The 10,996-nt window shown below is 42.5% G+C and overlaps 1 long non-coding RNA gene across 1 annotated transcript; it reads right to left on the bottom strand.

Annotated features, from left to right (window-relative positions):
• Positions 1–7,588: 7,588 nt before the first annotated feature.
• On the bottom strand, positions 7,589–9,928 carry LOC128775270 (uncharacterized). Its single transcript, XR_008419905.1, has 2 exons — positions 9,485–9,928; positions 7,589–9,240 (listed from the first exon to the last, which is right to left on the bottom strand). It is a non-coding gene; the product is annotated as an uncharacterized LOC128775270 (long non-coding RNA).
• Positions 9,929–10,996: the final 1,068 nt, after the last annotated feature.

Below are 10,996 nucleotides of genomic sequence, written 5' to 3'. Positions count from 1 at the left end.
GCCACTTCTGTTAAGTTGCCAAAAATGTTTTGTAAACCAAGGACTGCTCCATCCTTGAAGCTTCAGAAATAATCAGTGTCCCTATCAGCACCCACAACTCTTTTAGATCTTTTGGGGGTTCTGGAGGCAACATGTTCCTCATCTACAGATTTTACTTAACCCCATTTATGTTGCGACTTGCAAATCAGCCCACCTTGGTTGGGGCCCCCTCCAACAAAATCCTCTAGAATCTGTCCAGCTTCCAACACCACATTCCCATTAGTGTCCCTCCCACCAAGACTTTTCCATCACAGGGGATTCAACAACCTCCTTTCACATCTCCCAGAGTCTCCGGACCACCCATCATGGCCATAAATTGTCCAAGGGCTTCTGATCCAAGAAACTACCTTCCTTGCCCTATACTACATGCTACCAGAGCTGCAATTGCTGGCCACATACTGGAACCTCCTAGAAATGGAGGCTTTCACAGGCCCTGAGTCTGTGACTTTATCTCTGTACCCAGCTGCCCATTGTGTTCTGGGTTATGGAAGTAGTACACCATGAGCTCAATACAACTGCTGAGGCCACCTTGGTACAGTATAAAGCCAAACCTGGGCCCCCTGGTATATTCCACCTGCAGAAGGGGCAGCCTCCTCTGTCCTCTGTCCCTTGCCAGATGCCAGGGTATTGGAGGGCAGCCCTCCCCAGACCCTTTGGCTACCTGGAGAGCCACCTGGGATGAAGTAAGTGAACAGCAGAGGGAATCCACAGACTATACAAGCAGCACTGCCAACCATCATAGGTGATGGAGTGCAGTGGGGAGCTACTGTTCCTTATTTCTTAACCAGGACTTCCCTAATAAAGAACCAGATCCAAACGTCAGCACAACTGGCTGGGCTGAATTTCCGGCAATTATCTTAGCACTGGATGGCCTGGCTAATGAATAGCCCCATCTCCACATTTTTACAAACTTTTGTGCCATTGCCTTAAAAGTTGCCCCCTTTAGGGTAAAGAACTCTCAGAACCTCTTACCCCACAGATAGATGCCCCAAAATATCAATCAAGGTCAAGATATCTCTCTACCTATGCTCAGGCCTAAGTAAAAGGTCTCACCAGGACACCCTCATCCCCTCTGGAGTAGCTGAGGCACTCATGTCACTTCTCAGAAAACAATGCTGGACTCCTGAAAAAGCCATTTAGTGGGATTTTCATCTCCCTCACCAACCTCAGGCTGCAGGTTGCAGAGAGTGCCATATAGTTTATTTAAACGAGTACTAATTCAATTAGTGTTTGAGTCATCAAACATCAGAGATGAATTATAATGAATGGTCTGGTTCCATTTTTTAGTGTTTGCTGATAGCTTTGGAACCTCATCCTCCTACTTCTCCATGCCCACATTTGGACAAGCTGATAAGAAAGCTGGTGCTTGGGGTGTCTGGGTGGCTCAGTTAAGCCTCTAACTCCGGCTCAAGTCATGATCTCACAGTTTGTGAGTTCAAGCCCCACATAGGGCTCTATGCTGACAGCTCAGAGCTTGGAGCCTGCTTCAGATTCTGTGACTCCCTCTCTGCCCCTCCCCGGCTCGCTCTCTCTCTCTCTCTCTCTCTCTCTCTCTCTCAAAAATAAACATTTAAAAACAAATTTAGAAAGAAAGAAAGAAAAGAGAGAAAGAAAGCTGGTGCTCTCTCTTTTGACACCAGCAGGAGATTCAAACCACACAAGCCCTCACCTATGCTTGGCAGTCCTCCCACCCACCATACCTACTGACCACAATAAAGACCCAAAGTTAACATCCCTTACTTGCTCTCTTAAGCCATTTCAGACCATTCTGAGAGGCCTTCCCTACTCTCCCAAAAGACCTCCATTATGTAAGTAATAAATATTTCCATACCTTCAAAAATATATAGAAACTCTTTGGCCCCCACACCTTCTACTCTGCTCTTTGGTTTACGGACATAAACAAATTACTCTGTGTTGTGACTTCACTGAAAGCTTCCTTCAGCTTCCTGTTCAAACTAAAACCTGGTTGCCCCCTGACACATGGTTCTCCTGAAGGCTTCTCCCTCCCCCATGTACCACTGGAACCAGAGATTGGATGTTCTCCTTGCTCTTTATTTCCACTCCCAGATATTATTCCTACCTTCATCCAACAATCCCAATTCCTTTAATGGGGTGCCTCAGTTGGTTGAGCATACGACTTCAGCTCAGGTCATGATCTCACAGTTCATGGGTTTGAGCCCCGCATCAGGCTCTGTGCTGACAGCTCAGAGTCTGGAGCCTGCTTCGGATTCTGCGTCTCCCTCTCTCTCTGTCCTTTCCCCACTCGCACTCTGTCTCTTTCTCTCCCAAAAATAAATAAACATTAAAATTTTTTTAAAAAAGAATAACAAGCAGCCCTAATAGTTGGTAGCTGGCTTGGTACCAACTATGCCAAGAGATTCATGTGCTTGGTAGAGTCCTGGGAGATCCCCTTCACAGAACCCCACAGTTCGTGCCCCACGAAGTGTTTCCTGCAACTTCTGGAGTTAAATCGGTGAGGGATTTGAGTTTCCCCCAACATCCACAGGCACCCCTCCACACAAGGTGAAGCAGGGAAACTGTGGAGCATGGTATGTGCAGAAAAGGGCCAGAATCCATGCCAATCCTAAAACCTCCATGGATCTGGTGGGAACTCCTGAATCTGAGGGGAGAACAGGGACCTGATGGCTGAGGACAATGCAGTCCATGCCAGGACAGCTGTGACAGGAGCAGAGTCTTACCTGGACCATTCTCCTAGGGAGATTGGCAGGCATGGGCCAGACAATCGTCACTGGCCACTGGGCTTCCCTGGAAGTAAGATGAAGGCCTGGGGGCATCCTGGCTCCTAGGTACCCCATGTGGTTTATTCTGTGTGCAGGGTCTTCTTCTGTGTCCATGGGATAGGCTCTGAGCATTTCCACATGTTAGAACATCAATTAGAAGGCCACTCCTGGTATGTACAATAGCCAAACTACGGACAGAGCCCAAATGTCCATCGACTGATTAATGGATAAAGAAGAAACAGTATATATATACAATGGAATATTACTTGGCAATCAAAAAGAATAAAATCTTGCCATCTGCAACAATGTGGATGGAACTGGAGTGTATTATGCCAAACAAAATAAGTCAGAGAAGACAAATATATTTCTCTCATATGTGGAATTTAAGAAACAGAACAGATGCATATAGGGGAAGAGAAGGGAAAATAAGATAAAAACAGAGGGAGGCAAACCATAAGAGACTATTAAATACATAGAACAAACTGAGGGTTGCTGGAGGTGAAGTGAATGGGATGATGGGCTAAATGGGTGATGGGCATTAAGGAGGACACTTGTCAGGATGAGCACTGGGTGTTATATATAAGCAATGAATCACTGGGTTCTACTCCTGAAACCAATACTACACTACATGTTAACTAACTTGGATTTAATGTTTTTATTTGGTGGTAGTGGGGGGGGGGGGGAGGCAGAGAGAGAGGGAGACACAGAATCTGAAGCAGGCTCCAGGCTCTGAGCTGTCAGCACAGAGCCCAACACCGGGCTCAAAACTCACAAACCGTGAGATCATTACCTGAGCCAAAGTTGGACCCTTAACCTAATGAGCCACCAGGTGTCCCTAACTTGAATTTAAATAAATAATTTTTTTTAAAGGAAAAAAATATGCAGAAGGAGCAAAGGAGCAGTAGACCTTTTGAAAGTGTTTGACAATAATATAAATCATTGTTTTATTATTATTGAAATAATTTCACAAATTAACTCTCTTTGAAGAGACTGGCAATGTAGATGCCTCACAATGAGATTATATAAAACACAGACATTACAAAAAAGAGAAGAAGAAGAAGAAGAAGAAGAAGAAGAAGAAGAAGAAGAAGGGGGAGGGGAGGGGGAGGGAGAGAGGAAGGGAGGAGGGGGAGGAGGAGGAGGAGGAGAAGAAAAAGAAGACCACTCCTGGGATGCCTGGGTGGTTCAGTTAGTTAAGGGGTGTCTTGGTGTCTGCTCAGGTCATGATCTCACAGTTTCATGAGTTCAAGCCCTGTGTTGGGCTCTGTGATGGCAGCATGGAGCCTGCTTGGGATTCTCTCTCTCTCTCTCTCTCGCTCTCTCTCTCTCCCTCTCTCTCTCTGCCTCTCCCCCACTCACACTGTCTCTCAAATAAATAAACTTAAAAAATTATATTTGGCACAAAAACAGACACTCAGATCAATGGAACAGAGAACCCAGCAACAGACCCACAAACGTATGGCCAACTAATCTTTGACAAAGCAGGAAAGAATATCCAATGGAATAAAGACAGTCTCTTCAGCAAGTGGTGCTGGGAAAACTGGACAGCGACATCCGGAAGAACGAACCTGGGCCACTTTCTTACACCAGACACAAAAATAAACTCAAAATGGATGAAAGGCCTAAATGTAAGACAGGAAGCCACCAAAATCCTCGAGGAGAAAGGAAGCAAAAACCTCTTTGGCCTGGGCCGCAACAACTTCTTACTCAACACGTCTCCAGAGGCAAGGGAAACAAAAGCAAAAATGAACAATTGGGACCTTATCAAACTAAAAAGCTTCTGCACAGTGAAGGAAACAATCAGCAAAACTAAAAGGCAACCGACAGAATGGGAGAAGGTATTTGCAAACGACATATCAGATAAAGGGTTAGTATCCAAAATCTAGAAAGAACTTATCAAATTCAACACCAAAAAACAAATAATCCAGTGAAGAAATGGGCAAAAGACATGAATAGACACATCTCCAAAGAAGACATCCAGATGGCCAACCGACACATGAAAAAATGCTTATCATCACTCATCATCAGGGAAATACAAATCAAAACCACAGCGAGATACCACTTTATACCTGTCAGAGTGGCTAACATTAACAACTCAGTCAACAACAGATGTTGGTGAGGATGCAGAGAAAGAGGATCTCTTTTGCATTGTTGGTGGCAATGCAAGCTGGTGCAGCCACTCTGGAAAACAGTACGGAGGTTCCTCAAAAAATTAAAAATAGAACTACCCTACGACCCAGCAATTGCACTACTAGGCATTTATCCACGGGATACAGGTGTGCTGTTTCGAAGGGACACATGCACCCCCATGTTTACAGCAGCACTATCACCAATAGCCAAAGTATGGAAAGAGCCCAAATGTCCATCGATGGATGAATGGATAAAGATGTGGTGTGTATATATATATATATATATATATATATATATATATATATATGGAGCCACTCATATGATGACTTTAATACAGAGGAACCTAAGGGAAGGGAAGCAAAAGTAATATAAAAACAGGGAGGGGGACAAAACATAAGAGACTCTTAAATATGGAGAACAAACAGAGGGTTAATGGAGGGGTTGTGGGAGGGGGGATGGGCTAAATGGGTAAAGGGCACTAAGGAATCTACTCCTGAAATCATATGCTAATTTGGATGTAAATTTTAAAAAATAAAATTAAAAAAATTTTTTTTAATTATATTTAAAAAAAGAGAAGACCATTCCGATATGGAAATTTGATATAAGTAAAAGGTAGCATCTTAAATCCATGGGGAAAGGATAAACTTCAAAATATGTAGTGTTTTGGATAACTAGATAGCCATTTAGAAAAACAATAAAATTAGATCCATTCTTCACATCATATAACAAAATAAATCCTGTTTAAAAAAAATTTTTAACGTTTTATTTATTTTTTATTTTTTGAGAGACAGAGGGCAAGAGGGGGAGGGGCAGAGAGTGAGGGACACACAGAATCTGAAGCAGGCTCCAGGACCTGAGCTCTCCACACAAAGCCTGACGCGGGGCTGGAACCCATGAACCATGAGATCATGACCTGAGGCAAAGTCAGACACTTAACCAACTGAACCACCCAGGTGTCCCTAAATGATTATTTTTAAATTAGGGCTTTATTTTCAACAAATGGTGCTTGGACTATAGAATAACCATATACCAACAAACTGAACCTCAATCCTTACACCGCATCATATATAAGAATTAAAATGTATCGTCAACCAAAAATGCAAAGTAGAAACTTCCATGGGACACCTGGGTGGCTCAGTTGGTTAAGCGTCCCACATCGTCTCAGGTCATGATCTCACGGTTTGTGGGTTCGAGCCCTGCGTCAGACTCTGTGCTAACAGCTCAGAGCCTGGAGCCTGCTTCAGATTCTTTGTTTCCCTCTCTCTCTCTGCCCCTCCCCACTCATGCTCTCTCTCTAAAACAATAAATAAATAAACATTTTAAAAATTAAAAAAAGAAACTTCCAGAAGAAGACATAATAGAAAACCTTAGTGATCTTAACTTTGGCAAAGATTTATTGAATAGGATACAAAAAGGCATGAAATTTCAAGGAAGGAAATCAATGAACAGGACTTCATCAATTTTAAAACTTTTGCTCCTCAAAATGAAATAAAATGAAAAAGCAAAGCACAAACTGGGAGAAAATATTTGCAAAACACATATCCCAACAAATGACCTGTATCCCATACTATAATGAAGTCCTACAACTCAATTAGAAGACAAATGATCCAATAAAAAATGGACAAAACATTTGAATCGGCACTTCACCAAAGAATATACGCAGATGGCTAGTAAGCACTAGAAATGACACTCAATATCATTAAACATTAGAAAAATGCAAAATAAACGGCAAGACACCACCCCACATCCCCTAGAATGGCCACTTTCAAAACAAATGACTCCACCAAATGTGGGCAATATGTAGAGCAACTATAGCTGTCACATCTGCTTGGGGAGGCAAAGTAGTAAAAACACTTTGACAAGAGGCTGGTAGTTTCTTAAAAAGTTAATGGGGCGCCTGGGTGGCTCAGTCGGTTAAGCGTCCGACTTCAGCTCAGGTCACGATCTCGCGGTCCGCGAGTTCGAGCCCCGCGTAGGGCTCTGGGCTGATGGCTCAGAGCCTGGAGCTTGCTCCCGATTCTGTGTCTCCCTCTCTCTCTGCCCCTCCCCCATTCATGCTGTGTCTCTCTCTGTCTGAAAAATAAATAAACGTTAAAAAAAAAAAAAAAAGTTAAACACACATCTACGATACCACCCAGCCAAGCCACTTTAGATGTAAACCCGAGAGAAGTGAAACATAGGTCTACACAAAGATTTGTACATAAATGTTTGTAGCAGTTTTAGTTGCAGTAGCCAAAAACTGGCAACCCAGTGTCCATTAACAGGTAAATGGATAAACAAGTTGTGGTATATTCTTACAATGAAATACTACCCAAGAGTAAAAAAAAAAAAAAAGAAAGAAAAAGAAAAAAAACTATTGCTATATACAGTAATAAGGATAAAAATCAAAATAATTATGCTGAGTGAAGAAAGTTAGACCCACACATCCCCCCAAATATCTACTTTGGGATTCCATTTATATCTAATCAGATATACAGGAAGTGCAAAATAAGCTAAAGTGACAGAAAGCAGATCAATCACCAGCAACAGCTGGGGATGCACTTAGGGCTAATAGATATGCTCATTATCTTGATTGTGGTGATGGTTTCACAGGTATATATTTATGTCGAAATTTTCATCAAAGTGTATACTTAAAGTATTTTCAATTCATACCTCAATAAAGCCATAAAAAAGAAAAACAGCAGTAACATTTTTTTAAATATTTAAAAAATATTTTTGCAATTTTTAAAATATTTTAAACAATATATTATCGGCTTTATACTGTATTTTCCCCTAAGAAATTTCCTCTGCTCTGAACATGGCATTTCTAAGTATCCTGTAAACTATGAACATTAACTACATCGAGGATGAACTGAATACTGATAGTTAATGAAATCAGGTTTAGATAACAGAAATTAAATTGTAGTTTGAAGACTATTCTTTATAACCATCTCTCTGGTATCAAATTCCTTATTAATTTGTTGGGTTGCATCAAAAAAGACTATACAGGGCTTATTTTGTAATTTTTAATCTTAACTGATAAATTGGTGCATTGATAATAGAGTTTTATAAATATCTGCAACTTATGTCACAAAGGATTAACATAATAGCATTTCTAAAACCAGAGGGAAGAGACCACCAACTAGGAAAAGAAGCAAGTTCACAGACAAATAAGTGAAGATGATGCTTAAATATATGAAAAGATGCCTGACTCCACCCACAAAAAAAAAAAAAATGCAAAAGGAAACCACATTGAGATGCTATTCTTCTCAGGAAGATTACATATATTTGACAAAATACTTGGCTTACAAGGTTGTGAGGACACATCACAGTGGGAATGCAAGATGGTGCAACCCTAAAAAAGGGAACTGGGCAACATACAGCAAAAACAAATTACAAATGCCTGCTGACCAGGCAATTTCTAGGAATCTAACCCAAAATTAAACTGGCAGAACTATACAAAGATCTGCATAAGACTATTCACTGTAGCACTAAGTTTAATAGGAAGACAGGAAACAACCCACATGTCCAGTAATAGCTGACTAGTTGAATACTCTATGATACATTCCCAAAAGAAGGGAGTTATAGCTGCAAAAAGGAACAAGGAATATCCCTAGACACTGCTAATGAGAGGTCTCCAAGATACTGTTAGGTGCAAAAGCCAAAATGCAGAACAGAAGATACAGGGGGAGTCTGGGTGGCTCAGTCAGTTAAGCATCTGACTTCATCTCAGGTCACGATCTCACAGTTCGGGAGTTTGAGCCCCGCATTGGGCTGTCTGCTGTCAGCACAGAGCCTGCTTTGGATCCTCTATCTCCCTGTCTCTCTCCCCCTCTCCCACTTGCAGTCTCTCACAAAATAAATCAATACACTTAAAAAAAAATGCTTACTGATAGGGAGAGGAAGGTAACAGGTTTGTGGGGACAGGGAGAGAAGTCAGACTTCTCTGTACATTGTTTTGTAGACTTGACTCTGGAGCCATATACATGTTTTACATAATCATGAAAAAATTTTTATAAAAACCTGAAAATTTGGGGGCATCTGGCTGGCTCAGTCAGTGGAGCATGCCCCTCTTGATCTCAGGGTTGTGGGTTCAAGCCCCAGGTTGGGTGTAGAGATTGCTTAAAAATAAAATCATTAAAAAAAAAAAAAAAAAAAAAGACCTGAGGGGCGCCTGGGTGGCTCAGTTAAGCATTTTAATTTTGACTCAGGTCATGATCTCACTATCCAGGACATGGAGCCCCACATCAGGTTCTGCACTAACAGTGTGGAGCCTGCTTGAGATTCTCTCTCTCCCTCTTTCCCTGCCCTTCCCCCATCATGCTCTCAAAATAAACATTTTTTTAAAAACCTGAAAAACGGGGCGCCTGGGTGGCGCAGTCGGTTAAGCGTCCGACTTCAGCCAGGTCACAATCTCGCGGTCTGTGAGTTCGAGCCCCGCGTCAGGCTCTGGGCTGATGGCTCGGAGCCTGGAGCCTGTTTCCGATTCTGTGTCTCCCTCTCTCTCTGCCCCTCCCCCGTTCATGCTCTGTCTCTCTCTGTCCCAAAAATAAATTAAAAACGTTGAAAAAAAAAGTTAAAAAAAAAAAACAAACCTGAAAAACTTAACCCTAAAGAGCATAAGCAAAATGAAACAAATGAGCCAGTATATATAATCCCACAGAAACAAATTATTTTCATTGACTTCAAAGTTTTATACCTATTTTTGAGAGAGAGAGAGAGAGAGAGAGAGAGAGAGAGAGAGAGAGAGAAACAGAATGCAAGCTGGGGAGAGGCAGATAGAGATGGAGACACAGAATCTGAAGCAGGTTCCAGGCTCTGAGCTGTCAGCACAGAGCCCAACGCCGGGCTCAAAACTCACAAACCGTGAGCTCATGACCTGAGCCAAAGTTGGACGCTTAACCAACTGAGCCACCCAGGCGGCCCTTAATTTACTTTAAAGCATGGGATATAACCTAACAACAGAAAGAACTGCAAAAAAATGTTACACTTCTCAATAATCATACCATTAGTAATATTGGCATTGTTATTCTGACATAATTATATATTGTGTTAAGATAATCAGGATCCAAGATTTTTTTTTTTTTAATTAGAGACAATGCATGTGCAAGTGGGGGAGAGGGGCAGAAGGAGAGACAGACTGAATCTTAAAGAACTCCTTGATTAGGGTAGAGACTGACAGAGGGCTGGATCCCGCCACCCTGGGATCATGACCTGAGCTGAAACCACGAGTCCTATGCTCAACTGAGTGAGCCACCTAGACGCCCCCCAAGATCCTAAATATGAGGGGAAAAAAAGATACAAACATAAAATTTTAAAAATTAATAGCCACCTAGCCCTAAGTTTGAAATATCACTGTAAACTCATGATGTATTTTTACATTTAAAAAAAAGTTTCCTACATTTGATAATAAAGGATAATCATTAACATTCACGGGTGATAATAGCTTTGTAATTACGTTTTTAGGGGCCCTTATCTTTTAGGCAAATATGATAATTATTATAGAAAATGACCTCCTCTACGGGATTGACGAAAGAAATAACCAGAGAAATAGGTGAAGAGACTGCCCATTTCAACTGTTTGATGGACACGTGGGGTTCATTACACTACTTTGTCTACCTTTGCCTATCTTTGAAAGTTTCTATAATAAAAAGCTAAAAGGAAAGAGGAAAGGGTGTCACTGTTGAGGGACTCTCTGTCCCCTCCTCAATTTTTCTTCCCATCCCTGCCTGAAGTTAGGGAGTCCTACTCCCAACCCAGGGTCGCTTATCAGAAAAGGCGAGATGGCCAACTCTTCCTCCGGCTCCCCAACCGCTCCTCCAAGAAAGCCCTCACCGTTCTAGTTTTTCTAGAACACGACTAAGCATTCCAGCCGTGGCTGTCTCAGCCTCCTCTCCCGGGAGTTGCTACCGCACCGTGCAACGCCCTCACGGACGGAGGCTTCACGGCCCCCCCCCCCCGCCGGCCCCAAAAAAGTCCGTGAACAGCTGTGCAGGTGGTTGAGGAGGCGGTCACTGTCACACGTGACGACCACCGCTAGGTCCTCGGCGGGTCCCAGGGCACAGCAACGAGGAGGCACGTTCAGAGGGGGTGGCACCCGGCTAGGA

Source organism: Panthera pardus, unplaced genomic scaffold (genome assembly GCF_024362965.1).
Source record: "Panthera pardus isolate Hobbes unplaced genomic scaffold, ASM2436296v1 HiC_scaffold_7, whole genome shotgun sequence".
In the NCBI taxonomy this organism is placed as follows: domain Eukaryota; kingdom Metazoa; phylum Chordata; class Mammalia; order Carnivora; family Felidae; genus Panthera; species Panthera pardus.
Note: the sequence above shows the minus strand (reverse complement) of the source record. Positions and strands in the feature narration are given on the sequence as shown.